Raw genomic sequence first — 24314 nt, 5'->3', positions numbered from 1 at the left:
AGGAATCATCCTTAGATCTTTCAATTTCGAGCAGAATAATGTCAAATGTCTCAATGATTCACTTTTCAGTGTACAAAGGCGACAGCTGATAGAACCCTGGTGACTACCGTACATTTGGAGAATAGTTTCATTGTGGAGCACGTTAAGTCTGAATCTTAACAGTAGATCACATTGCTTGCAATGTGGACATTTTTCCAGTTATTGTGGGGCTATATTAATTTCTCTGCAATTTTTCCCTGACAGAGTGTGCGTTGATGATTTTGATCGCACTTCTTCTGTTTTTCGTCAATCATCCCCCAAAGAATCTTCTTTATGAGCAATCAATTGTTAGCTAGGTTATTGACAGAAGATCCAAGGCTTTTCAAGATTCTGGTCACAGTCTGATTTCCATTCATTCAAGACCCAATCTTGTTTCCTGGTTTGTGCATTCCAAGTACTTCAAATTGGGGAGGGCAATCACCGAGGGTTGCCTTTCTGAATAACATCAACTTGTTCCATGTTACTTTGGCACTTAATTATAGCAACCCTAGTTCGTGCCGAATCACGGCTATGGGTGTTGCCATTGGTAGTCGTAAGATGCGTTTCCAAAAGGAACACTCGAGAAGGTCCCATGTCTCTTGCCGAAACCCCAGACACGTCTCTCCGCCAAAAGTGAGTTCCAGGGATACCTTTTGTATGTGAAAAGTTGTTATAGGTTGCAGGGAGAATTTCCCAAATCTTCTATCCACCACCTTTCCTTGTGCAGTAAGTCGTTTTACTTTAAACTTCAGATCATATATACAGGCTTTCTCTCCTTGCGACAAGCTTAACAAGGCACCCAAATATTTCATGTCCTTTGCTGGTTCCTATCGTTTTCCGTCCAATAGCTAGCTTTGTTTATGTTTCTTCCTTCCTCTTGCGTCGCCCAATATCATTATTTCTGAATTTGTGGCATTTATTTTCAGGTCCTTGTTGGTCACCTAACTCACTAGCTGGTTTAGAGACCTTTGGTGGCCAACCTTAGTCTGGTCCAAGAGAATCAGGTCATCGACATATAAAAGTCTATCCACCTCTGTACCATTTAGTTTCGGAGGGAATGAGTGTTTGTTATTCGGTATCTTTTTCATATCTTCTATGAAGAAACTAAATAGGGTGGCCACCAACGGGCATCCTTGTTTTAACCCCTTGGTAGTTTTGATTTTCTTTGACAGGTTACCACTCTGGTCCAGTTTGACTTGCATATACGTCTCGGAGTAGAGCTCTTCTATGGCCTTTAATAGGACACTTGTGCAACTTCTGGATTCACATTTTTTCCATAACGCTCTTCGATCTATACTATCAAAGGCTTGCTGGAGATCAATGCTGGCCATGTAGATTTTTTGTTTGTTATGGAGAACTCTTTTCTTTAGTAGGATAAGTAGGAATAGATTAAGACTGCACCCCACCTCTTTTTACGAATCCAGTCTTTCGGTTATCAAAGGAATTGGTTTCCTTAATCCAGTCTTTCAAATGTTCGAGAAGTAGCATGACAAACATTTTCCCAGCACAATCGAGCAGCGCAATGGGGTGATAGTTTGTTGGTCGCATCCGGTCTACTTTTTTAAAACTAGGGACCACAATCGCTGCTTTCCATGATGCCGGCACTTTGCCCATTTCCACTATTCTTTTGAATAGAATCTCACAGAATATAGACCAGTGTTCTGGATTTGCTTTTAACACTGTGTTCAAGATTCCACCAGGCTCCGGCACTCATGATCGACTTGCTTTTATAATAAGCAACTCAAGGTCTTATCGTTTATACTCCAAATTCCAGGCCTGTGACACTTTATCTCTTTCTTCATTTCCATTTTGACTATTATTTTTGTCTTCAAATAGCGTTTTAAAGTGTTCTATCCGGGCTCTCTCCGCAATTGGGTTTGAAAGACATGGGTCCTTGGAGTCCTTTCTTTCATTTAACAGTTGCCATAGGTTCCTACTATTTGAGTTACCCAAGGCTTTTAACATAGATTCTGCATCTTTTTTGAAGGGGTATTGCTCTGTGGGACTTAGGCCAGTACTTGTATTGTTGTCTTCTTTTCCCATCAGCTCCTTCTTATTGGGCTTGTTTGATGTTTTCAGAAACAAAAGATATTTTCTCAGCAAATGTCTTTGTTTGGCCACTTTAGTGTCGTATGTGTGAATGACTTTAAATCTGGGCTTTAGATGCTGCTCTTTACTTTCTTTGAACGCCATTAACATCTGGTCATACTCCACTGATTGTGGTTCCCGGTGTTGCCACTTACAAATCTTTCATTAACACCCAGATATCCTTTGGTTTAATCTGCAGTCGATTGCGACCTCCCTCTAATTCCACCCAGCTGGTCTTGGGCTCTTTTTTTCCTTTCCGAGATATTAACAATGATGGGGTCATGATCGGTCTGAGGAACAGCTTGTACCTCTAGCGACAAAATGCTTGGCAGCAAGTTTCCTGAGACGGAAAAATAATACAACATGGCTTCTCTAGTACCGTTGGACCAAGTAGGAGCGGCAAACATATCACCTTCAATGTTACCATTAAGTCAATGTATGCCTCTCAGCTCCATCTCTTTCATCCAGGCTTTTCCCCGACAACTTTTTCCTTGTCCTTGTCACAGGTTTTAATCTCGGGGTCCTTTTGCTCTTCTTCCAGACAGTTGTCAGTGAGGACCCCACAAATCACTATTTGGATGTTTTGATGATTCTCTACCATTTGATCAATACAGTTGGTTACCAGATCTAGGAATTACTCTCCCTCCACATTCCCCGGGTTCCAATAGACATTTAATAAGAGGAGGGCATTGTGTCTCGGAATCCTTCTTGCCAGTTTTATTAACGAGATCTGGATATAGGGATTCGGGTTTATGACTTCAATGACTATTATGTCTGCCCCATTTTTTATCATAGTCAGCAGGCCGGACGAGGGTCTTCACGAGGCCCCCTCTTTCCTGGGTTGAGCAAGACTATGTATCTATCCTTCCAAAAGAGGAGTTTATTTAAGCCAGGATTCCTGGATACATATTATTCCCAAATTTGACATCGGTTGTCGAGTCTCATTAAAAACGTGCCTGAAACCCCTAGTGTTCCAGCTCCCTATTTTCAAACTTGTGCAGGTGTTTTGCCTCGGATCCTAGTCCCGGGCTTTCGTGGCTAGCACACTGGCAACCCAGCTCCAAGATGCGAATTTTCTGAGGAGGGTCGATTTGCTCCTGTATGGGGTGCCTCAATAGTATTTGAGTCGAATGTGCTCTCCCCTTGATAGTAATCCGAATCTTGTTTAGGCGTTCCATATCTTTGTTTGATGTTTGAGGATGTTTATTATCATAGTTTCAAATTTGGCTTTAGAGCCAAATGTTTAGTTGAGTCCCGATCCAACCATGGCGATCTCTTAAAAGTGGCAGGCATCGGCGGCGAATCAAGAGTGTGGGTACTTTTTGGGGGCAGCCTGTTTATTCCACCCTCTTTGCTGTCGATTTTGAGGGGCATCACTCCTCTTGATGTCAAATCCCAATGCTCAGAAGTCATCACTTGTGTCAAGCATTAAGGTGGTCAGGGCAGCAGTGTTTAATATCGATACCACTGAGTCATCTATTTTCTCATCCGGGAAACTCACAATCTTTATATTTTCGGACCGGATCACTCTCAGCCGCGGGATATATTGCAGCAGCTTCATTATGATTGACATATTCAATATTAGGCCATCCTCTGATCTCAGAATTATTTCCAATGTTATTGTGACATTCGGGTCCTTACTTACTATTTTATTATCAATTGCCTGGTTATTTGATTTCCCTCGTGAGAATAGATCGGAAGCAAACATTGCATGATCCAAGACGTTTGTGTCCTTATATAAGGAATCCTGTTTTGGTTTTATGAGCAGGGACTTCATTATTGATTCCTGTGAGGAGGCATTAGCAAACAATTTTGTTGAAGGCCTACATTTTTCCTTCTTTTCGCTCAAGGTCATACAATGCGAGGCATCGTCTTGCCTCAGGCACACCTCTCTCTCTTCATCCTTGGTAAAACCATAGATCTTCCTCACAGGGTCTGTGGCTTCCAAGTGTTCATACTCTTCATAAACTGATAAATCGCATAGTTCCAAAATGCTTTCTACAATCTCGCTATCCCAATACATTAGGACTCCTGGGACGGCTTTGTTCCTGCAATGATTTAGATTGATTCTTATTCCCAGCTAACCCTTTCAGTTGTTCTTTGCTGATTTCCTTGGGGGCTGGGGGGACAGACACTTTTCTAAAGAAGCTTCTGGAGCCACAATTCTTCCTTATATTTGATTTCATCATATTTGTTGACTTGCAGACCTGTTTGCCCATATAGATTTTCTTTCTTGGCTCCTCTGTTTCTTTGTTCAAAAATAGAGAACGGATTGTTCTGACCTTTGGGCTTCTGAGTTGCCGGTTTCAGCTGGATTTGATGACAGTCGGTTGAAGAGACTACAATGTCTGTTTCCTCATGGTTCCTTGGACCACTGATAAATTTGCTTCTGTGGGAAATTTGATGTGCTAGAATAGCTGGTTGACTGGAAGTTTCCTGAATCATTGCTCGTCTGCATCATATTTCTGCAGCTTTTTGTGGAGGAATCCACGCCCAGTTGTGACGGTAGGGGAGCCAATGTACGGGTGATGTCAGTTCCCGCCGCATTTTCAGACAGATTTAGTTGTGTGGTGGGGCCCCTATTTTGCTGGTTAGAGATATTAGACCATGAAGCAATTTCTCAGACTCCCTCTAAAAATATATGCTTGTCGGACTTGGCGTCCTCCAAGTGATCTATCAGGGATTTAAGGATAACTTGTTCCATTTCCTTTTCTCTCCCTTTCTTCTCTCGGAGCACTTCCATAACAGATTCTACATATATTAATTTGGAATTCATCAGGGCTATTAGGGTAGTCTGATCTTTGTAGTTTTCACTCAAGTTCTCATATAATTTGAGAAAGGGAGCTAAAGTTATTAGAACTGCTGAAGTGATAGCCACCTGCATCTCTACCGCCCAGGGCATTTTAATGGGGTCTTTTTCAGAGTTGAAAGCTCCAGTTTTGTGTCTGTAAATGGATGAGTGCTTGGGATTTTGGCTCTTTTCTTGATTCCATCCATAAATTGCACGGTCGTCCGAATCATACGAATCCTCGAGGTTCATGGACGTCCTTGGATCCTTCGAGGAAGCCCTGCCATCTCCTTTTCTGGATCTGTCCACTTTTTTCCTGTGTAATGCTGCTTGGGTCGAGGAGACGGCTAGTTCACCTCCTGGTTGATCCTTGTTGTGCAGCCTCTGTTTTTTGGTTGGTATGACATTTGAATCTTCCATAGCCACCTCCTCTGAGTCCATCAAGGAGGCCCGTTGTAGAGAACAGAGATTATGGCCCCTCTCCTGACTGTTGTTAGGTCCATCCCTGGCTCTTCTTGCCAGGTGGTTAGGGGCTTCGAGATAACAAAGGCCCCAGAAGGGTTTTAAACATGGATCCTAGTATTTTGGCCTCTTTAAGGCCTGTCCCCTGGCTTCCATCAAGGTAACCCCTGCACGTGGGGGGGGGGGGTGGGAGACTTTTCTGCATTATCCAGATCGACTCTAGAGGCCCTATCCGGATTCTTTGTTCCGTAGGCTGACGAGGGAACAAAACGAATGGGTGCCGCCATTCCTGAAATGGCTTTATTAGTTGAGTTTGTCACTTCATTTACTTTTTTTACTTCCAAGAGAGGGATTTGTTCTGATTTTACACACTCTGGACCTGCCTCCTTTGCGTCCTGATATGGCAGTAACCCTTCTTCTGGTTCCAGCGTCATCTCCAACATTTTTAGAAGTAATCCTAATGAACTCTGTGATGCTCCGCGTCCGGAGTAGAGTTTTTAATGATGTTATCAACTGTCACTTAAGACAGACTCAGCAAGCGCAGGGAGGCACAGCATGCCTCAGGAACAGCAGACTCCAGCTCCGTCACACCAGCAGGTAGAAATCTCCGCAAACACCTAACTGTACTATCAGTGATTTAAGACACAGAATAAAAGAAGTTGTGTAATAAACTTAGATATGTAAGCAGAGGCTTTATCACAAACTTCCAGCTCATTGCTACGCCTGATGTTGAGAACATTTGGCTAGTGACAAAAGTGCAGCGTTATATTTTTTCATGTCAAGCTAGTAGAGCCTTGATAAAAACAAATCGTTAAAAGGGTGCTTTGTGCTGCTCAGTTGAACTATCATAGATTTGCCAGGCAATTGGTGTTTTGCAAGGTCTTTCAGTTGAACATGTGCCATCATGCATATGAAAGACTCTGCTGTTGATAAAATAAATGTGTCTAGAGTTCGTTATGGTGCACAGGCTGCAAAGCCACGGATGCTGTCTGTGTGTCTATGGCTAGCCGTAACTTGGGAAATTGGCACAGCTTGAATGTCCAGGCTGTGGTGGTTCTATACTTGGCTCGGGAGAAAAGAAACACGTGCAGGAGGCTTTTCTTGAGCCTTTGAACGAAAGGTACGCTCTGTAAAATGCAAACAAACTAGTGGTACATCTTACCAATGATGTATATTACGCTTCCATCTCTGAGTATTGTGAGGAGCCAGGAATGGGATCAGACACAGGCGGTTCATGCTTATGGTCAAATACTTTTATTAAAACAAAAGGGGGTTGGGAAATGCCTTTCTGTCCCTACTTTGAGGTGTTTCTCTGCCTAAACCAGAACTAAGGGTCTGTCCAATGTCAAGATGTCCAAAGCAAACTGTCCTGTGTCCAAAGTACTTTTCCGGCCCTCACATCTAGGAAAACAAACTCTAAGGTGAAAAGGGAAAATTTCTTTGGCCTTTAGTAGTGCACAAATGTTCAAAAAGGAAATGCGTAACTTCAACACAAAAATGTCCTGTCGGACAGATTTCCTTGTTCCAGAGTGTGGTTCCCTGCCCCTGGATTTCTCTTCCTCAAGTTTCTTTTGATCAACCATATAAAGCAACTTGTCCGTTCGTCTGTATCTTACTAGGATACCTGGTGTACTCTCCTGCCAGGGTTTCATTTCTCTTTAAGGTGTTTTCACAGCCATCTTCCTATGTCCGGATATATTCTGATCAGGATTTCCTCAGGTACTGTATACTGCACACTGTTCAACTTGACCATGCCTGGTATGTTTTTCCTACCTGGGCTTTTTCACATAAAGATACTTGCAACTTGTATCTGCTTGATATACTCTCCTGCCAGGGCTTCTCTTATCTGTATATATTCTTATGACTTGAGTTTGCCTGGTATACTCTGCCGCCAGGGATTTCTCACATGTGTATATGCTTGTACCTTCAATGGGCCTGATATACTCTCCAACAGGGCTTTTCCCATGTGTATACCCTTGTAACTTTAATTTGGCGGGTATACTCTCCTGCCAGGGCTTTTTTCATGTGAGCATTGTACACAGTTGCAGACTTCATAGTATTTGTAAGGCGCTCATACATCAAGAAACTGTGTTTCAAAGTGCCCAAAGGGCAACAAGGAGGGAACATTATAATAATAATAATGAAGAGGAAGAAAGAGGCGGTCCTACTAGGCCTTGTGATTATTCAGAACATGCAACTGCAAAGAGAGAGTGTCATGATGCCTACCCTCGGGGACCCAGACCAAGTCCAGCGATCCCGGAGCAGGCATCAAGTTTTCCCAAGCAAGCCCAACAACCCCTGCTAGGGACTATTTGGGTGCAGTCCTGGCGTCTATGGCGCCAGGCTCATATGGAGAGGCAGTCATGGCGCCATAGGCGCCAGGCTCATAGATTAAAACCTACCTGATGCAGACCATGCTGCAAACTTACCTGACGCAGACCATACTGCAAGAGCTCCAAGCCCAAAGAGGCTTGGAAGGGACTACTTTACCTTGGGACTATTTTTTACTCGGGTGGGGCTGGGGAGGAATACTTACCTGGGACTACTTTGGAGGCTATTTAAACCACGCCCGAAGAGCAGCACATGCTTTGCGTTATTCTGCATCCAGCAGCGTAACGCTCACCGTGCCTGCAAGTCTGCATCCAGTCTTTTGCCACGCCCGCCTCGAGTTTGGAGCTCCTAGAAAAAGGGAGAAAGAAGGAGAAAAGGTTAGAACAAGAGCAATACCTTGATCCTTACCTGAATTCGCGATCCATCGTGCCTTCGAGCTGGAAGAAAGAAGTTATTTTATGCACGGCGCCTCGCCTGCTGCAGCGCCGCGCTGAACTCACCAGCCTTCGCAGCATCTTTACATTCAACCGCATCCTCCTGCATGTTCCCGCCGCACTCCGGCACCTAAGGAGAAGACAAGAACAGCAAGGTGAGCCAAGGGAATACACAGAGGAATATTAGATACCCCCTCATAGACTTACCTGATTTTACCACCGGGGATACTATTCCTCTTCACGGGTCGGCGCAGCTTCCACTGCTTCTTCGCCGAACCCCGGCCCTTAAGGGGAAACAAAAGGACAGCAAGGTGAAACAAGGGGACAAACGAGGGGAACCCTCCTCACCACAATAGACTTACCTGATTTTACCGCCGGAGGCATTATTCCCGAGACTTCATACTTTCTCTCAGCGCCTGAATCAGGGAGAAAGCAACAGGTGACATATTGACATTTTATCGAACTGTTGGATAATACCAGTCCTCACCAGAATATTACCGGTTGCCACGAGGAACTCTTCTCTTGGGTCAAGCTGCAACCTGCAAGGAATCGGACAAGAGTGAAAGTCAGGCATTTGAACTCTTACGAACTACATACTTACGGCGTCTTTCTGGGAATCTCGGAGTCAATATTGTTCTGGAACTCACCAATTCCTTCGAGCCAGTGAAGCAACTGGTTATCTATGCGCCCCTGCGCTCAATGCAGGATGGAGAGCTCATCTTTCCAAATCATCAGGTGAGACTATAAGAGGGGACATCAAAGGTGATCAGTGGGGAGAACAGCGGGGTTGGGGGTATTTACGCTCAACTCCACGGGTGGTTAATTCCCTTTCTCCATTTGCAGAAGAATATTCCTACGGGCCAAACAAACAAAGCTAAGTGGGCCAGTCCAGTCCGTCATCTCAGCCCTCCACGTCACCTTGGTGGAGACTGCACCTGTCCAGTTCAGATCGACGCCTCTGTGGGAGCCAGGTGAGCGTAACAAAACGCGAAGCCTACCTACAAATTCCTACCCGGGCGTTATGGATACCTCAGAAACTGACCAATTGGCCCAATTATTAGGGGAACTGAGGGCTGCAGTGCATTCTGCCCGTCAAGAAACCAATGCTCTTAGGAGAGAACTGATTTTGTCAAAGGAGCGAACTGTGACCTTGCTAGGCAACTATTGCAAAGTCAGGCAGGGCAAGAACCCCTACCTGGTTCCGGGGAAATCCAGTTCCTGTGTTATCAAGTAACCCTGTGCAAATAAACCTACCAGGAAATATTCCATTAGCTCCACCTGAACGCTTTGCCGGAGATCCCAAAAGGTTCGCCGTGTTTATGAACCAATGCTGCTTGCACTTTTTATGCAGACCTGGAGCCTTCCCAGACGATCAAGCCAAGGTAGCCTTTGTATTGTCATATCTCAGCGGCAGTGCAGCTTATTGGTCAATTCCACTAGTTACTCAGGATGACCCAATTCTTCGAGATTTTCAGGGCTTTCAAACGAGCATGGAAAGACTATTTGCCCGGCACTCCCAAGGACAGGCCCTGGATAACGAACTTTTGTCCCTACGACAGGGTAACCAGGACCTTCTATCCTACATCGCGACCTTTAATAGATTGATAGTGGAAACTGGGTGGCCTGAGCTAAAAACGAATCACGTTATTTCATCGAGGGCTTCGAGGAGAACTCAAGGATGTCTTGGCTCAAGTCGTGATCCCACCTCAAGACTGCGCTGACTATATAGACATAGTGGTCCAGTTAGATCACAGACTTCAGAACAGAAAGGCTGATCGAGCCAAGTTTGAGAATCGGGTGTTGGTTAAAACCCACGCTAACCCCAAAGGAGTAGATGCTTCAGAACCCTTGCAAATCGGAGGGGTTAAAGGACCCTTAACCCAGAAGGAAAGAGAAAGGAGACGGCAAATGCAATTGGGTCTATATTGTGAAACTCCTGGGCATTTTCTACGGGATTTCCCTGTGAAACCACCTAAGAAGGTGGTAGGAGCTGCTGATAAAAGCCATATGGAGTCAGACTCGGGGAAATGACCACGCCCGACAAGCGTAGAGGTCCGCTTGCCGAGCTTGAAGAAGGATACTCAGACCTCGCATTTCATCATACCAATGGTCTTCGTAGATCCAGGGTAGCCATCGCGTATGCACGCAGTAAGGGCCTACATTGATAGCGGGGCCATAGGAAACTATGTGGACTACGAATTGGCTTCCAGGGTGAATCTACCTCTCTGCCGAAAAACCACCTCAGATGTCATCACCACAGTCGATGGAACTGAAATCGCCTCTGGGCCTGTAACTCATTCCACCGCAGAGATGACACTATTGGGTCAGGATGGGCATCGGGAGACTATTGTGTTTGATCTAATCAAAGCTCCACAGTTCCAAATAATACTGGGGATACCTTGGTTGGAAACACATAATCCTTGTATTGATTGGCGAGAGAAGAGGATAACCTTCCCGGATTGTGCACAAACCTGTTACCCAAAGAAAAATCTGAACGCAGGCCTGGCCACAGTAACCACAGCAGTCATGCAACTACCTCCAGAATACCAAGAATTCCAGGATGTCTTCCAAAAAGATCAGTCAAACACCTTACCTCCTCACAGATCGTATGATTGTCAAATCGATCTCATACCCGGTGCACAACCCCCTTGTAGCAGGATCTATGCCCTTACGGAACCTGAGAACCTTCACCTACGACAATACCTAGACCAGTACCTTGCCAATGGCTTTATTCTCCCATCCAAATCCCCTGCATCTTCAGCTTTGTTCTTCGTGCCAAAAAAGGAAGGTGACCTCAGAACGTGCATAGACTATCGTGCATTGAACCAGATAACTGTTAAGAACCGATACCCATTGCCTCTGATCTCTGAACTACTAGACCAGATGAAGAACGCCTGCATATACACTAAATTAGATCTCCGGGGGGTATATCATCTGGTACGTGTAAAAGAGGGCGATGAATGGAAGACTGCTTTCCGCACTAAGTATGGGTTATTCGAATACCAGGTGATGCCTTTCGGGTTGTGCAATGCACCAGCAGCCTTCCAATACTTCATGAACGATGTCCTTCGTGAGCTCATTGACGTTTGTGTTGTCGTATATATCGATGATATTCTAGTATACTCCTCTTCAGAATCTGACCATGTGAAGCACGTCCGAGCAGTCCTTGAGAAATTGCGCCAGCACAAACTATATGCAAAACTGGAAAAATGCGTTTTTCATGCCACAGAAGTTAAATTCCTTGGGTTTTTCCTGACCCCAAAGGGTGTCCGAATGGACTCACGAAAGGTGGACGCAATCCTTAAGTGGCCATCACCAAATTCAGTTAAAGGAGTACAAAGCATGCTCGGCTTTGCCAATTTCTACCGCAGATTCATCCCAGATTTTTCACATGTCGTACATCCCATCACAGCACTCTTGCGAAAAAATAAACGCTTTATGTGGATTGAAGAGGCTGAAAATGCCTCTTCAATCCACGCGAAATTCACGTCTGCACCTGTATTAAAGCACCCGCGCCCTGAACTTCCATACATAGTGGAAACTGATGCATCCAGTCTAGCCATGGGAGCTGTCCTGTCTCAAAAGGACCCTGAAACTGGTCAGCTTCACCCAGTAGCATTTTGGTCCAGAAAGTTCTCGGCAGCCGAGTTAAACTATGCGGTTACCGACAAGGAGTTATTAGCCATTAAATCCGCCTTCAAGGCTTGGCAGCACTATCTTCTCGGTGCCAGGCATACCATTACTGTGATCACCGATCACCGGAACTTACAGTATTTGAAGACAGCCAAGGCCCAATCGTCACGTCAACTCCGATGGGCATTGTTCTTTGGCGACTTCAATTTCGTGTTTTGTTTATTTTCAAATTTCTTTATTGGCATTTATAATGAGTACAACAGCAGTGTAGCAATGGTTGCTGACTGCGACTTGAAATACAAATGCTTGTATCAGTCAATCATTGAATGAACATATTCAACTTATAACATTTAACAGTAACAAGGGAAGTCTCCTCATGATGGGTGTATAGTTTGTGTGAAGGGTCAGTTTAGGGGGGAGAAGGAAGGAATACAGGAAGGAGGGAAAGAGGATCGGGTCTGTCCAAGCAGTAGTTTATTCGGGTAAAGTTTGATGGACAAACCGGCATGGGGGCAATTTGTTCAAGGGGGTTTGTCATCATTGGAGGGATGGAACAGAGCCCATGTAAGGGCCTTCCAGGCATCTAATGTCTGGCTTGCGTCATCAGGGGAGCTGGCCATGCCGTCCTCCCAAGCTGAAGTCTCTGCCTCAACCCAGCGTAATAGTTCACTGTGCCATACCTGAAACCGTGGGCCACCCGGTCGTTTCCATGCCATGGCTATAGTCCGTTTCGCCAGAATACATGACAGATCCATGAGCTTCACTGTGTGCTTGATCTTGGCCAGTTTAGGGTAAGTCCCCAGAAGACACTCTTTGGGGGTCCATTCGTACCGAATCATACCGGCACTCCTGCAAGTTCGTTCCACTTCAGCCCAGAGCTTTTGAGCCTTGGTGCATTCCCAAAACATGTACATTAGGTCCGCTTCGTCTCTGTTGCACCATGGGCAGTTATGTTGGGGCTGCTCATAAATCTTCGCTATTCTAAGTGGCATTAGGTATGAGCGATATACGTTAAGTTGGATCAACCTGAATCTGGAGTTCCTGGAAACCTCCTTGGGGAACACTAGCGCTCTCTCCCATTCTCCATCAGTTATTTCATGCCCCAGGTCTTTTTCCCATTTAAGCTTCAGAGCGGGGCTGCGGGGATTGGGCCTGTCTATCAGGTGGCTATATATCTGTGACACTGGTCTCCCACCATCTCCCAAACTGTACAGGAGTGTTGCAAAGGGACTGGGCTCGGGTTCTTCGGGCCAAGTATCCCAGTTGGTTCGCGCCAGCTTCCGGATCTTCAGGTACCAGAGAAATTGGCCGGCAGGTATGCCTTCTTCGGATTGTAGTGAGGAGAAGTCTCGGAAGGAGCCCTCGTTGTATAGGTCCCCCCAGGTGTACACTCCCAGTCGTTCCCAGTATCTGATGGTTGCTAGATCGACACTGCTCTGGCACAGGTCAGTGAGGAGCGGAAGATCTGGAGAGTATGCATGATTCAGATGGAGTAGTGATTTAGTTCTATGCCAGATCCGTTTGCCTAGGGTGAGCAAAGAGGGGGCTTGTCCCATGAGATGTTGGGCGACCCAAATGAGTTCGTTCAGCCGAATTGGGGCAACCGGATGTTGCAGGAGTGCCGTCTCAGAAGTGACGTTGTCAGCTAGCCACTTGGTTATGAAGCTGAGCTGGGCTGCCAAATAATATTTCTCCAGATCTGGGAGTTGGATGCTGCCCTGGCTATATGGAAGGGTTAATGTAGATAGTGGCAGTTTGTGTCGGCCTTTCCCCCACAAGAAATCCTTAAGTATCGTCTCTAGTAGCCGGAAGAAGGGAGCTTTGATGTAGTGGAATACATTTTGGAATCCGTAGAGAAACCTTGGGAGGACAATCATCTTAACGATGGATGCTCTTCTCATCATGGACAGGGGAGCCGGGACCAGAACCCTATTGACTTGCGCAGAGGGGGTAGCGCCGCCGCCGTGTTATTCTCGTGCATGAGTTCAGATGTGTGATATACGTTGACTCCTAGGTAGCGGAAAGTAGTGAGGTGCCAGCTCACCCCTAGTAGAGTCAGATCGTCCATGTGTTTGTCTTTCAGGTGACCCAGCGGGAAGAGACTGGATTTATTTCTGCTGAAGTGTATGCCGGATACTTTGGCGAAGTTACCAAGGACCTCCAGTATGGTTGGAACATTCAAATGTGGATCCCTTATATAGAGGAGGACGTCGTCCGCATACAGGGATATTATATGGTCAGTCCTGCCCAGCCGTATGCCGGCATCGAAAAATTGTTTCCGGAAGTAGATAGCAATGGGTTCGAGCCCGAGGATGTAGAGCATGGGGGAAAGTGGGCAGCCCTGTCTCGTGCCCCTTTGTATGTCCCACGCAGCAGAAATGAATCGTCCAGACTTCACCCGTGCTCTCGGTTTGGTATAAAGGACTTCACCCCATCTAATGAATTTCTCTCCGAAGCCGAACTCCCGGAGCACTGTCAGCAGCCACTCCCAAAAGATGGAATCAAACGCCTTTATGGCGTCCAGGGAGAGCAGGGCATAGGATCCTTCCTCTAAGCTGGGATGAGATAAGATGTGCTGGAGCCTGCGTAGGTTGGCCGTGGTGTTACGGTTTGGCACAAAACCATTTTGGTCAGGGGGCACCATGCTTCCTATTACCCTGGAGAGCCGCTTGGCCAAGATCGTGGTAAGGACCTTGACGTCATAGTTAAGCATTGCGAGTGGGCGATAGGAGTCGCAGTCTTCCGGAGGTTTGTTAGGTTTAAGCATTGGTATCACCAGCGTCTCCCGCATACTCTCAGGTAGAATCCCCAGCTCATAAGCCTCTAGAAAAACCTCGTGCAGCAGTGGGGTTAACTCAGGTTCGTAAGTCTTATAGAACTCGGCAGGCAGCCCGTCGCTGCCGGGGGTCTTGCATGTGGCCAGGGAATTAATTGCTTCAGTTACATCTTCCTTAGTGATATCTGCATCAACTGCTTCTTTATGTGCATGCAATAGTTTAGGTAGCCCTATCTCATCCAGGGTATCCAGAATCTCGCTCGGGGGCACCTAAGTGTCAGAGTAGAGCTGAGCATAAAATTGCTTAAAAGTGTCATTGATGCCCTGTTGGGTCTGATGAAGCGTGCCCTCTACATCTTTTAAAGCAATAATTGGGTGCCTGGGGTGTTCCTTCTTACATAACCAGGCCAACAGCCTGCCGGGTTTATCCACCTGGGTGTGGGCCCTGTTGGTCTTAGCGGTATAATCAAACTTAGCTAGTCTGTCCCATGCCTTCCCACATTTAGTTCTAATTTTCTTGAGCTTGTCATCTGCTCGCTGAGGGTCACAGGTATCAGACTCTAGGTGTGTTATTTCAGCTTCCCATCACTCAAGATCAGTTCTTAGGTGCCTCCTGATGCCCCCTGCTTTCGCTATGATTTCTCCGCGCGTGACCACTTTCAGGGCGTCCCAAAATGTGCTCAAATGGTCAACGCTATTTGTGTTTTCGTTTATATAGTTCTCCAGGGATTCCCTGAGATCGTCTCTGAACGCCGGGTCTTTTAGTGCATCAGTGGGCATCCTCCAAGTGGGTATCGGGGATCTAGGCCCTGTGGTGTTCCACTCAATTGTAAGGGGAGAGTGATCGGAGATAGTCCGGCCTAGGTATTGCGACGATTCGATCTGGGGGAGGCTTTCTCGGCCAGTGAAGATGTAATCAATCCTGGTATGGAGGTTATGAGGAGACGAGTAGAAGGAACAGCCCCTATCACTTGGGTGTTGTTCTCGCGAGATGTCCACTAGTTCAAGGCGGTTCAGCATGACATTCAACGCCGTAGTTGATGCTGACGGGCCCCCGGGGGGCGGGCCGGACCTGTCAAGTTCTGGGTTACTGACACAGTTAAAGTCTCCCCCCCCCAGACAAAGAGACCGTTCCTGTAATGTGTGACCTTGGCATACATCCGATCTAGGTGCTCTGGTATGTTGTTGTTGGGGAGGTGTGAGTTAACGATACATATTTCGGTCTGTTCAATGTGGCCCCATAATATCACATACCTTCCTTCCGGGTCTGATTCAACCTTGTTGGGTTGAAAGGGGATCTGGGGACTAATCCATGTAAATACCCCTCTGGTGTATTTGGAGTATGTGGCCCCAAACCCCTGTCCTCCCCAATGCGTCAGGAGCGTCGCAATGGAATCATTTGTGAGGTGGGTTTCTTGTAGGGGGGCCAATCCTATCTTCTTCCTATGGAGGTATGATTTAATCCTATTGCGACGAAGATAGGTACCTAGGCCTCTCACGTTCCAGGTTGCGATCTTGATGCGTGTAGCCATAGCAGTGTGGGGTTAAGTCCGAGTGCCCGTATCCCATTGGCCCAACCTGTTCTTCTGCTGTTTGTGCCCTTTGGGCGTTTCTCCTCATGGGTGATTATTGTTATTGTGCATTCCATTCTCCCCCGTGACCTCAATAGCTGAGTTACTGTAAAAACTGGAGACTTGTCAACGGCTTCAACTTCCACTCGAAAAGGTGGGGTAACAACATATGGTAACTGTAAACTGCCCCCAGCAGCTGTTTCAAGAAGGAAACGCTCGGGGGCTTCCGCCACTCGTTGGCCTATCCAGGTCGTGAGGTGCGGATATGGTGCTAGCAACGTGCCGGCGCCGGTTGCAATGGGGCGGGTCGTGGCGGTGCTTGTGTGTGACTGGCCCAGCTCCCGCTTTAGGGAACACATATTGCCTCCTGCCATGGAGTGTCACCATTGAGATCGGTGTTCTGGTACCATACCTGGGTGCGGTTTTATTCGCGTGGTACGTGGTTTCTGTTCAGTCCTTCCGCCGCTGTGTTGCGCTCGTCACCTTCTGCTAAGTTATTGTGCTCCAGCCACATGTTAGCTGCGGCTGGAGTTTCCATGAAAACTGTTTGTCCTTTATAGAGTATCTTGAGGCGTGAGGGATACAGGAGCATATATTTGAGATCGAGCTTGCGCAATCTCGCTTTAATTGGTATGTATGAGTTCCTAGCTCGCTGCACATTAGGGGTGTAATCGGGATATATGACAATCTTGGAATTGTTTCGCTTAATTTCGCCTCCCTCTCTCGAGAATTTGAGTATCGTTTCTCTGTCCCGGAAATTTAGGATCTTAGCGATCATTGGGTGCGGGTGTGATCCCGGTGGGGGTCTTTTTTGCAGAGAGCGGTGAGCTCTTTCTACTGAGAATCCCTGCGTGAGGTTGCCAGGCCCAACCTCTTGAAGTAGCATAGATTCTACGTATTCTGTTGGGTCGGGTCCCTCCACTCCTTCCGGGATTCCGAGAATGCATATATTGTTGCGGCGAGCTCTCCCCTCCGCCTCCTCAGATCTTGACTCCAGTTGGGCAACTTGCCGTTCAAGCGCACTCACCTTGGTTTTCAATTCTGTGGTGATAGCTGTGGTGTCTTGCAGGCTCCCTTCCATTTCGCCAACCCTATCTGTTAGGTTGCGGGCATCCTGACGTATTAGCTGCATGTCAGCTCTAAATTCATCAATCTTGGTTTCCATAAATGTTTGAAGTGCCGCAATAGTTTGTAGCACCTGAGTGTTTTTAGGGTCATCTTCGGGTGAGGATGGGTCTGTCTGCGTAGTAATTTCGTGCCGAGATTGCAGCTTGGGTCTCGCTCCTGAGAAGTTGTTGCTTTATTCTTGTGTCGTGATGTTGACATTCTGTTCACTATTGCGTGGATCGTTGCAGTGGTTTCTGACCCAGGTCAGCGTGGTGCGAGGTGGCCTTTTGTGATGCACGGTGAGTCGTACCTTGTGTTCCGGTGTTGGTTCACCGTTCTGGCGATGGGCTGCGTGTTGCCTGGGAGCCGACGGTGCTAGTGCCCAATGCTGCTAGGCAGTCCTCGGGGGAGCGCTCTGCTATGGGGCTCGTGCAAACCCGCTGTGTTGTAGAGCACAGAGATGTTCCTCGCTGCTGCCTGGGAAGTGAGGCCCCCCAGGAGGGGAGCTGTCCATTCAAGCAAGAGTCGCACAATGGGCAATATGTTATCAGTGCCCAGGCAGATGTGTCCTCGGGCTGTCTTGGGCGCAATTCAAAAGTGCCTCTGGGCTCCGGTGCCTGTGCGGCTGAGTGCGCGGCCAGGCAGGGAACTCCTCTGCTGCGTACACTCCGTCGCGGTCCCGGAGGCCTATCCGCAGTCCCAATCTTCGCCAGCACAGGGAACGTGCGGATGTAATGAGGTGTGCCTCTGGGCTCCGGCGCCTGTGTGGCTGGGTGCGCGCCCAGGCGGGGAACTCCGCTGCCACGTGTGCTCTGTCGGGGTCTTGGAGGCCTCTCGGCAGCCCCGGTCTCAGTCAGCAGAAGGAGCGTGCGGATGTGATGAGGGGGGGATGTGGGTCCTTGCCCCGTGTGCGCCAGCGCATCGGTGGCCCCGCTCCCGGTGTCCAGGGAAGCGTCCCTGTGTCTCCTTAGTACGTTGGTACCGCTTTGTATATACCAGGTATGCGGTCCGTCAGATCTTGCCATGGTGCGCCCAGTGCGATCTGTTGCGCTCCTCCCAGCAACTCGGCGCCGATGATCCAGAAAGTTGGGCCGCAACAGTGGCCACGAGCGCCTGTTTACCAGTTCGTTTCAGGCCTTCGGCATGGTACAGGCCCTTCCCCCCCGCCAGAGGCTGCGGCTCTGATCAGGCCGCCATTGCAGTGGGACCCCCGGGGCCGATCCGGAGTGCTGTTCCAAGGTATGCGGGCTCCAATTTTTGTCGGAACTCAGTGCGGGAGCTCGGCTCTGCTGCTGGCTCACTCCGTGAGCTCCGGCCACCACTGTACAATCTGGCTATGGTAAGCAGTTCCCGCCGCAGCCACCCGGCTTCTGTGGTTACCGGTGCTGCAGCGTAGAGCACGGGTGTATGCTCACCAGCGCAGCTCAGGCGGCCGACGTGCAGGCAGGCTCCTCGTCTCCAGGGGCTATGGCCCCGCTCAGGCAGACGGCGGAACGGGCACCCGGGCCTGTTCGGCACCGCTGTGTGCAGAATCTCGCCTTCCGTTCTGCGCCGGTGTGAGGCCCCCGCTCCCTATGTTGCATCGGGGGGGGGGAACCGCAGCGAGCCCAGCGCGGTGCAAGTCCTCGGCACTTCAGTTACAGGTGTCCCAAGTGCTTTCTGTGGTCGCGTAGCTTTGGTGGTCTATAGGACCGGGCCGTGGGGTGGGCGCCGGGCCTCCGCTCTCTGGTGCGCCACAGGTCTTTCAATGCGCGAGCAGGCTCCTCCCCCACCAGCAGCTCCCGCTCGGATCAGGCCGCCATCGCCGTAGGTCCCCGGGGACCCTTTAGATATCTCGTTCGGGGCAATGCAGGCTCCGATTTTCGTCGGATTTTCGCTGAGAGGTAGCAGAAATGCTTCTTCTGACTAGGGCTATGATTATTGAAAAGAGTTTTAGTCCATGGCAGGTATAGCAGGATCATTGAAAAGTATCAGGGCGGGAGCTCAGCTTCGCCGCTGCTTCACTCCATGAGCTCCGGCCACGCCCCTCCCTTCGATTTCGTGATAACCTATTGACCTGGTTGTAAGAATGGTAAAGCAGACGCCTTATCTCGAATAGGGATGGGAGAGGCAGAGGTGAACACAGAACCAGTATCTATAATTTCCGAACAAAGGACTCTTGGCATGACTACTCTACAGACAATAGAGGTCATTCAGGTAAAGATCCAGCAACTCTTTGATCCTACATTCCTGCAGGACTGGGTAAAGAAAGGCCCGGACTACTCTGTCACCAATGATCTGCCTTATTACCAAGGGCAGCTATTTCTGCCACACAAGGAACTACAAGAGCTAGTCATTTCCCGTTATGATACCCTAATGGAAGGGCACCCAGGTATTGCAAAAACTGAAGGTAAAATTAAAAGACAATTCTAGTGGCCTACCTGGCGAAAGGATATTAAATCATTTGTGATGTCTTGTTGCATTTGTGCCCAAAACAAAAGTCAAAAGAAAAAATCAGCTGGTCTCTTACAACCTTTAGACATTCCCCCTACACCATGGCACACCTTATCATTAGATTTTATTACTGATCTACCCCATGCAACGGATTTAACACCATTCTAGTTATTGTGGATCTTTTTTCCAAGATGACCCACTTTATTCCTTTAAAGGGGTTACCTTCAGCTTCAATCCTGGCCAAGGAGTTCCTCGAAAACATTGTTCGCATACACGGATTTCCGTCCATATTGGTCTCTGACCGGGGCAGTCAATTCATTTCACATTTTTGGAAAAAATGCTATCAATTGGCTCAAATTGATGTGAGGTTATCGACCAGACCGATGGTCAATGGAGAGGACCAACCAGACTATCGAACAATACCTGCGTTGTATGCTACATCAGACAGAGTAATTGGAAAGACATTCTTTGGATCGCCGAATGTGCGTACAATAATTCAGTACACTCTGGAACTGGACAAAGCCCCTTTTATACCTTTATATTTGCACCACCCTCGAACCTCAGACCTTGACTCTCCCCAACACTTGGAAATGCCCGCAGTGGACCATCTGCACGCTACGATTACACAAGCCTTTAAGGAAGCAACTACACATTTAAAACCGGCGAAAGAAAAATACAAGAAAGATGCTGATCGGCATAGAAGTGATACTCCAAAATACCAGATAGGGGACCAAGTATGGTTAGCCACAAAACATATACCTCTAAAGGGAACACGGATCTTTAACCCCAGATATTTGGGACCTTACTCTATTAAGGCCATTATCATCCCGGTGGCTGTCAAGTTGGACTTACCTGCTAATATGCAAATTCACCCCGTCTTTCATGTGTCACTTTTGAAGCCAGTGCAACCAGGGACAAGATTAACCAAGCCACCAGACCCCATCCTTGTAGACGGAGAACCCAAATTTGAAGTTAAGAACATCCTGGACTCCAAGCTGATAAAGTCAAAACTTTTTTATTTAATCGACTGGAAAGGTTACGGACCACAGGAAAGGTCATGGGAACCTAGCGACCATGTTCATGCACCTCAATTGGTGAAAAAATTCCACCGAAATTTCCCAGACAAACCGAAACCACAGGGAAGAACGACTTTAGGAGGGGCCTTGGGGGGGAGGGGCTATTTGGGTGCAGTCCTGGCGTCTATGGCGCCAGGCTCATATGGAGAGCCAGTCCTGGCGCCATAGGCGCCAGGCTCATAGATTAAAACATACCTGATTCAGACCATGCTGCAAACTTACCTGACGCAGACCATGCTGCAAGAGCTCCAAGCCCAAAGATGCTTGGAAGGGACTACTTTACCTTGGGACTATTTTTTTTACTCGGTTGGGGCTGGGGAGGAATACTTACCTGGGACTACTTTGGAGGCTATTTAAACCACGCCCGAAGAGCAGCACACGCTTCGCGTTATTCTGCATCCAGCAGCGTAACGCTCACCGTGCCTGCAAGTCTGCATCCAGTCTTCTGCCACGCCCGCCTTGAGTTTGGAGCTCCTAGAAAAAGGGAGAAAGAAGGAGAAAAGGTTAGAACAAGAGCAATACCTTGATCCTTACTTGAATTCCCGATCCACCGCGCCTTTGAGCTGGAAGAAAGAAGTTATTTTATGCACGGCGCCTCGCCTGCTGCAGCGCCGCGCTGAACTCACCGGCCTTCGCAGCATCTTCACATCCTACGCATCCTCCTGCATGTTCCTGCCGCACTCCGGCACCTAAGGAGAAGACAAGAACAGCAAGGTGAGTCAAGGGAATACATAGAGGAATATTAGATACCCCCTCATAGACTTACCTGATTTTACCACCGGGGGCACTATTCCTCTTCACGGGTCGGCGCAGCTTCCACTGCATCTTCGCCGAACCCCGGCCCCTAAGGGGAAACAAAAGGACAGCAAGGTGAAACAAGGGGACAAACAAGGGGAACCCTCCTCACCACAATAGACTTACCTGATTTTACCGCTGGAGGCATTATTACTGAGACTTCATACTTTCTCTCAGCGCCTGAATCAGGGAGAAAGCAACAGGTGACATATTGACATTATTTTATCGAACTGTTGGATAATACAAGTCCTTACCAGAATATTACCGGTTGCCACGAGGAACTCTTCTCTAGGGTCAAGCTGCAACCTGCAAGGAATCGTACAAGAGTGAAAGTCAGGCATTTGAACTCTTACGAACTACATACTTACGGCGTCTTGCTGGGAATCTCAGAGTCAATATTGTTCTGGAACTCACCAATTCCTTCGAGCCAGTGAAGCAACTGGTTATCTACGCGCCCCTGCGCTCAATGCAGGATGGAGAGCTCATCTTTCCAAATCATCAGGTGAGACTATAAGAGGGGACATCAAAGGTGATCAGTGGGGAGAACAGCGGGGGTGGGGGTATTTACGCTCAACTCCACGGGTGGTTAATTCCCTTTCTCCATTTGCAGAAGAATATTCCTACGGGCCAAACAAACGAAGCTAAGTGGGCCAGTCCAGTCCGTCATCTCGGCCCTCCACGTCACCTTGGTGGAGACTGCAGCTGTCCAGTTCAGATCGACCTCTCTGTGGGAGCCAGGTGAGCGTAACCGAGAGAAGGGACGAGGGAGGGGGTTAGTGCTAGGAGTTCCACGGAGGAAAGTGCTAGGGAGTAAGTTGCAAGCAACTGTTAAGTGCCTGGCAGAGATCACTTGGTAAGAGTGGCCCACTGCCAAAAGTGCAGGCCTGTGAGACAGCACAGGCCAGTGTTCACCCAAAGGCAAGTGCTGGGAGTGGGCGGAGGCTGAATATGATTGGGGAAAAGACCAGGACCCAGAAGGACACATAAGTGCCCTGGTCACGAATCTCAGCGACTGTGGGGTTTAGCAAGAGGGGGGGGGAGTCAGAGTCTGAAGTGGGAGGAGAAGGGGGATGCAAGCGGATGCAAAAGCAGCAGCTGACACTCATTTCATCAGGCAGATGTCCATGACCGAGGTTGGCAGAGCTGGGGGAGGGGCGGTCAGAGGGCAGATAGGACCCAAGTGAGAGGAGAGGAGTGAGTGGTCTGACCAGGAGAGTGAGGTGGTGAGTGGGATGAGAGCAAAACACCTGTGTGGATCAAGGCATTAAGAGTGTGTCCAGCCGAGTGGGTAGGACTAGAGGGGAGAAAGGAGAGGGAGAGGGAGAGCGAGGTGCAGAGGTCATGGAAGGAAGTGGACACTGTGATTGACAAGTCAAGGTGGATGTTGAAGTCATCTAGGAGAAGGAGTTTAGAGGTAGATGCGAGGAGTGAGGAGGAGAAATCGGCCCATTCTGAGATGAACAGGGTGATAGAGCCAGGTGGCCTGTAGATGCTGGCAATGGTCAGGGAGGGAGGGGGGAGAAATGACCAGCTTGCAGACCAGGCTCTCGAAAGAGGAATATGGCTGGGTGGGTATGAGGGAAAAAGGTACCCACATAGGAAAGATCAGTGCAACTCCACTGCCTGCACAGTGAGGGAGAGGCTTGGAGATGATCTTGTAACCATCAGGGAGAAGGGAGTCAAAAGCAGTGACTGAGCTGACATTGAACCACATCTCGGTAAGAGCAAGGATATCGAGGTCAAGGTCTTCAAGGAGGACGCAGATGTCAGCAAAATGTTTGATAGCAGAGCAATCATTAAGCGTGGCTAAATGCAGCAGGTCACTGCCTTTGAAGGTTTTCCGAAGAAGGGTACAGGGGCATGTACACCAGTTGGAGTAGGGGGGACAGAAGGAGAGGAAGAAGGTGTAGCAAGGAAGTTGATGAGGGACGGCAAGTGCCGGTCGAAGAGGAGAAGGTTGGGTTGAGGACCCTGAGCCACGATAGTGCCATTGCGATAGACCTTAATGATACACCTGGATGATGAGAAGCCTGCTAAGAGTACTTCCCATCTAGTGCCACCATTAATGGGTGAAGATGTGAGAGGAGAGAGAGTAGAGATAAGATGAGTCCAAGGATCTGGAGAGAGGACAGAAAAGAGGATATCAGTGACAATCTGTCTGGAAGTTGTGTTGACGTAGGTGTCTGCAATGGGTAGACTGGGGTTAGTGGTTACGATATCTTTTTTTTCTAAACTTTTTCCTTCCAGACTTCATGAGAGAAGAAGGATAGATGATAGTATATCAGTCAGAATAGATAGGGGAGATGGTGAGTGCCATAGGGGTGGCGGAGAGATAAGGATGGAAGATGGAAGGAGAGACTGCACAGCACGAACACAAACTCAGCAGGCGGCCTAGTAGCCGAAAAGTGAGAAAAACAGATCCAATAGAAACACTTGAGTACCAAAAATGGGGATGTAGAGTTGTTAAAACACACCAGGATTCGAATTTACCAGAAAGCACAGAAATGCAATGCAAAATGGGGGTGACAAGTTGTTAAAAATACACCAGGATTCAAATTTACCAAAAAGAACAGACACGTACTAAAGAGAAGGGATATAGTAAGGCATAGAAAGGCAGAATGCCATAGGCACACATAGACCCTCGTTACGATACTGGCACTAAACCATGGTGCTATTAGCACCATGGTTGGTGCCAGTATCGTAACGAGTCCGCCAATGTTCAATGGGGAATTACCACCCCATTCCAAGGTCGGCGGGGCGGTAATTCCCCATTGAACATTGGCCCTTCCCCATTCCGATTTT

The 24314-nt window shown here is 48.1% G+C and overlaps 1 protein-coding gene across 3 annotated transcripts in view; it reads left to right on the top strand.

The window, feature by feature from the left end:
- LANCL3 (LanC like family member 3) overlaps positions 1-24314 on the top strand; it is a 398209-nt gene that overhangs the window by 6448 nt on the left and 367447 nt on the right. The gene's annotated exons all lie outside the window — the stretch shown is intronic.

The sequence above is a fragment of the Ambystoma mexicanum genome, chromosome 7q, assembly GCF_040938575.1.
Source record: "Ambystoma mexicanum isolate Mex_15411 chromosome 7q, UKY_AmexF1_1, whole genome shotgun sequence".
Classification (NCBI taxonomy): domain Eukaryota; kingdom Metazoa; phylum Chordata; class Amphibia; order Caudata; family Ambystomatidae; genus Ambystoma; species Ambystoma mexicanum.
The sequence above is the reverse complement of the archived record's forward strand: the minus strand, read 5'-3'. Positions and strand labels throughout refer to the sequence as shown.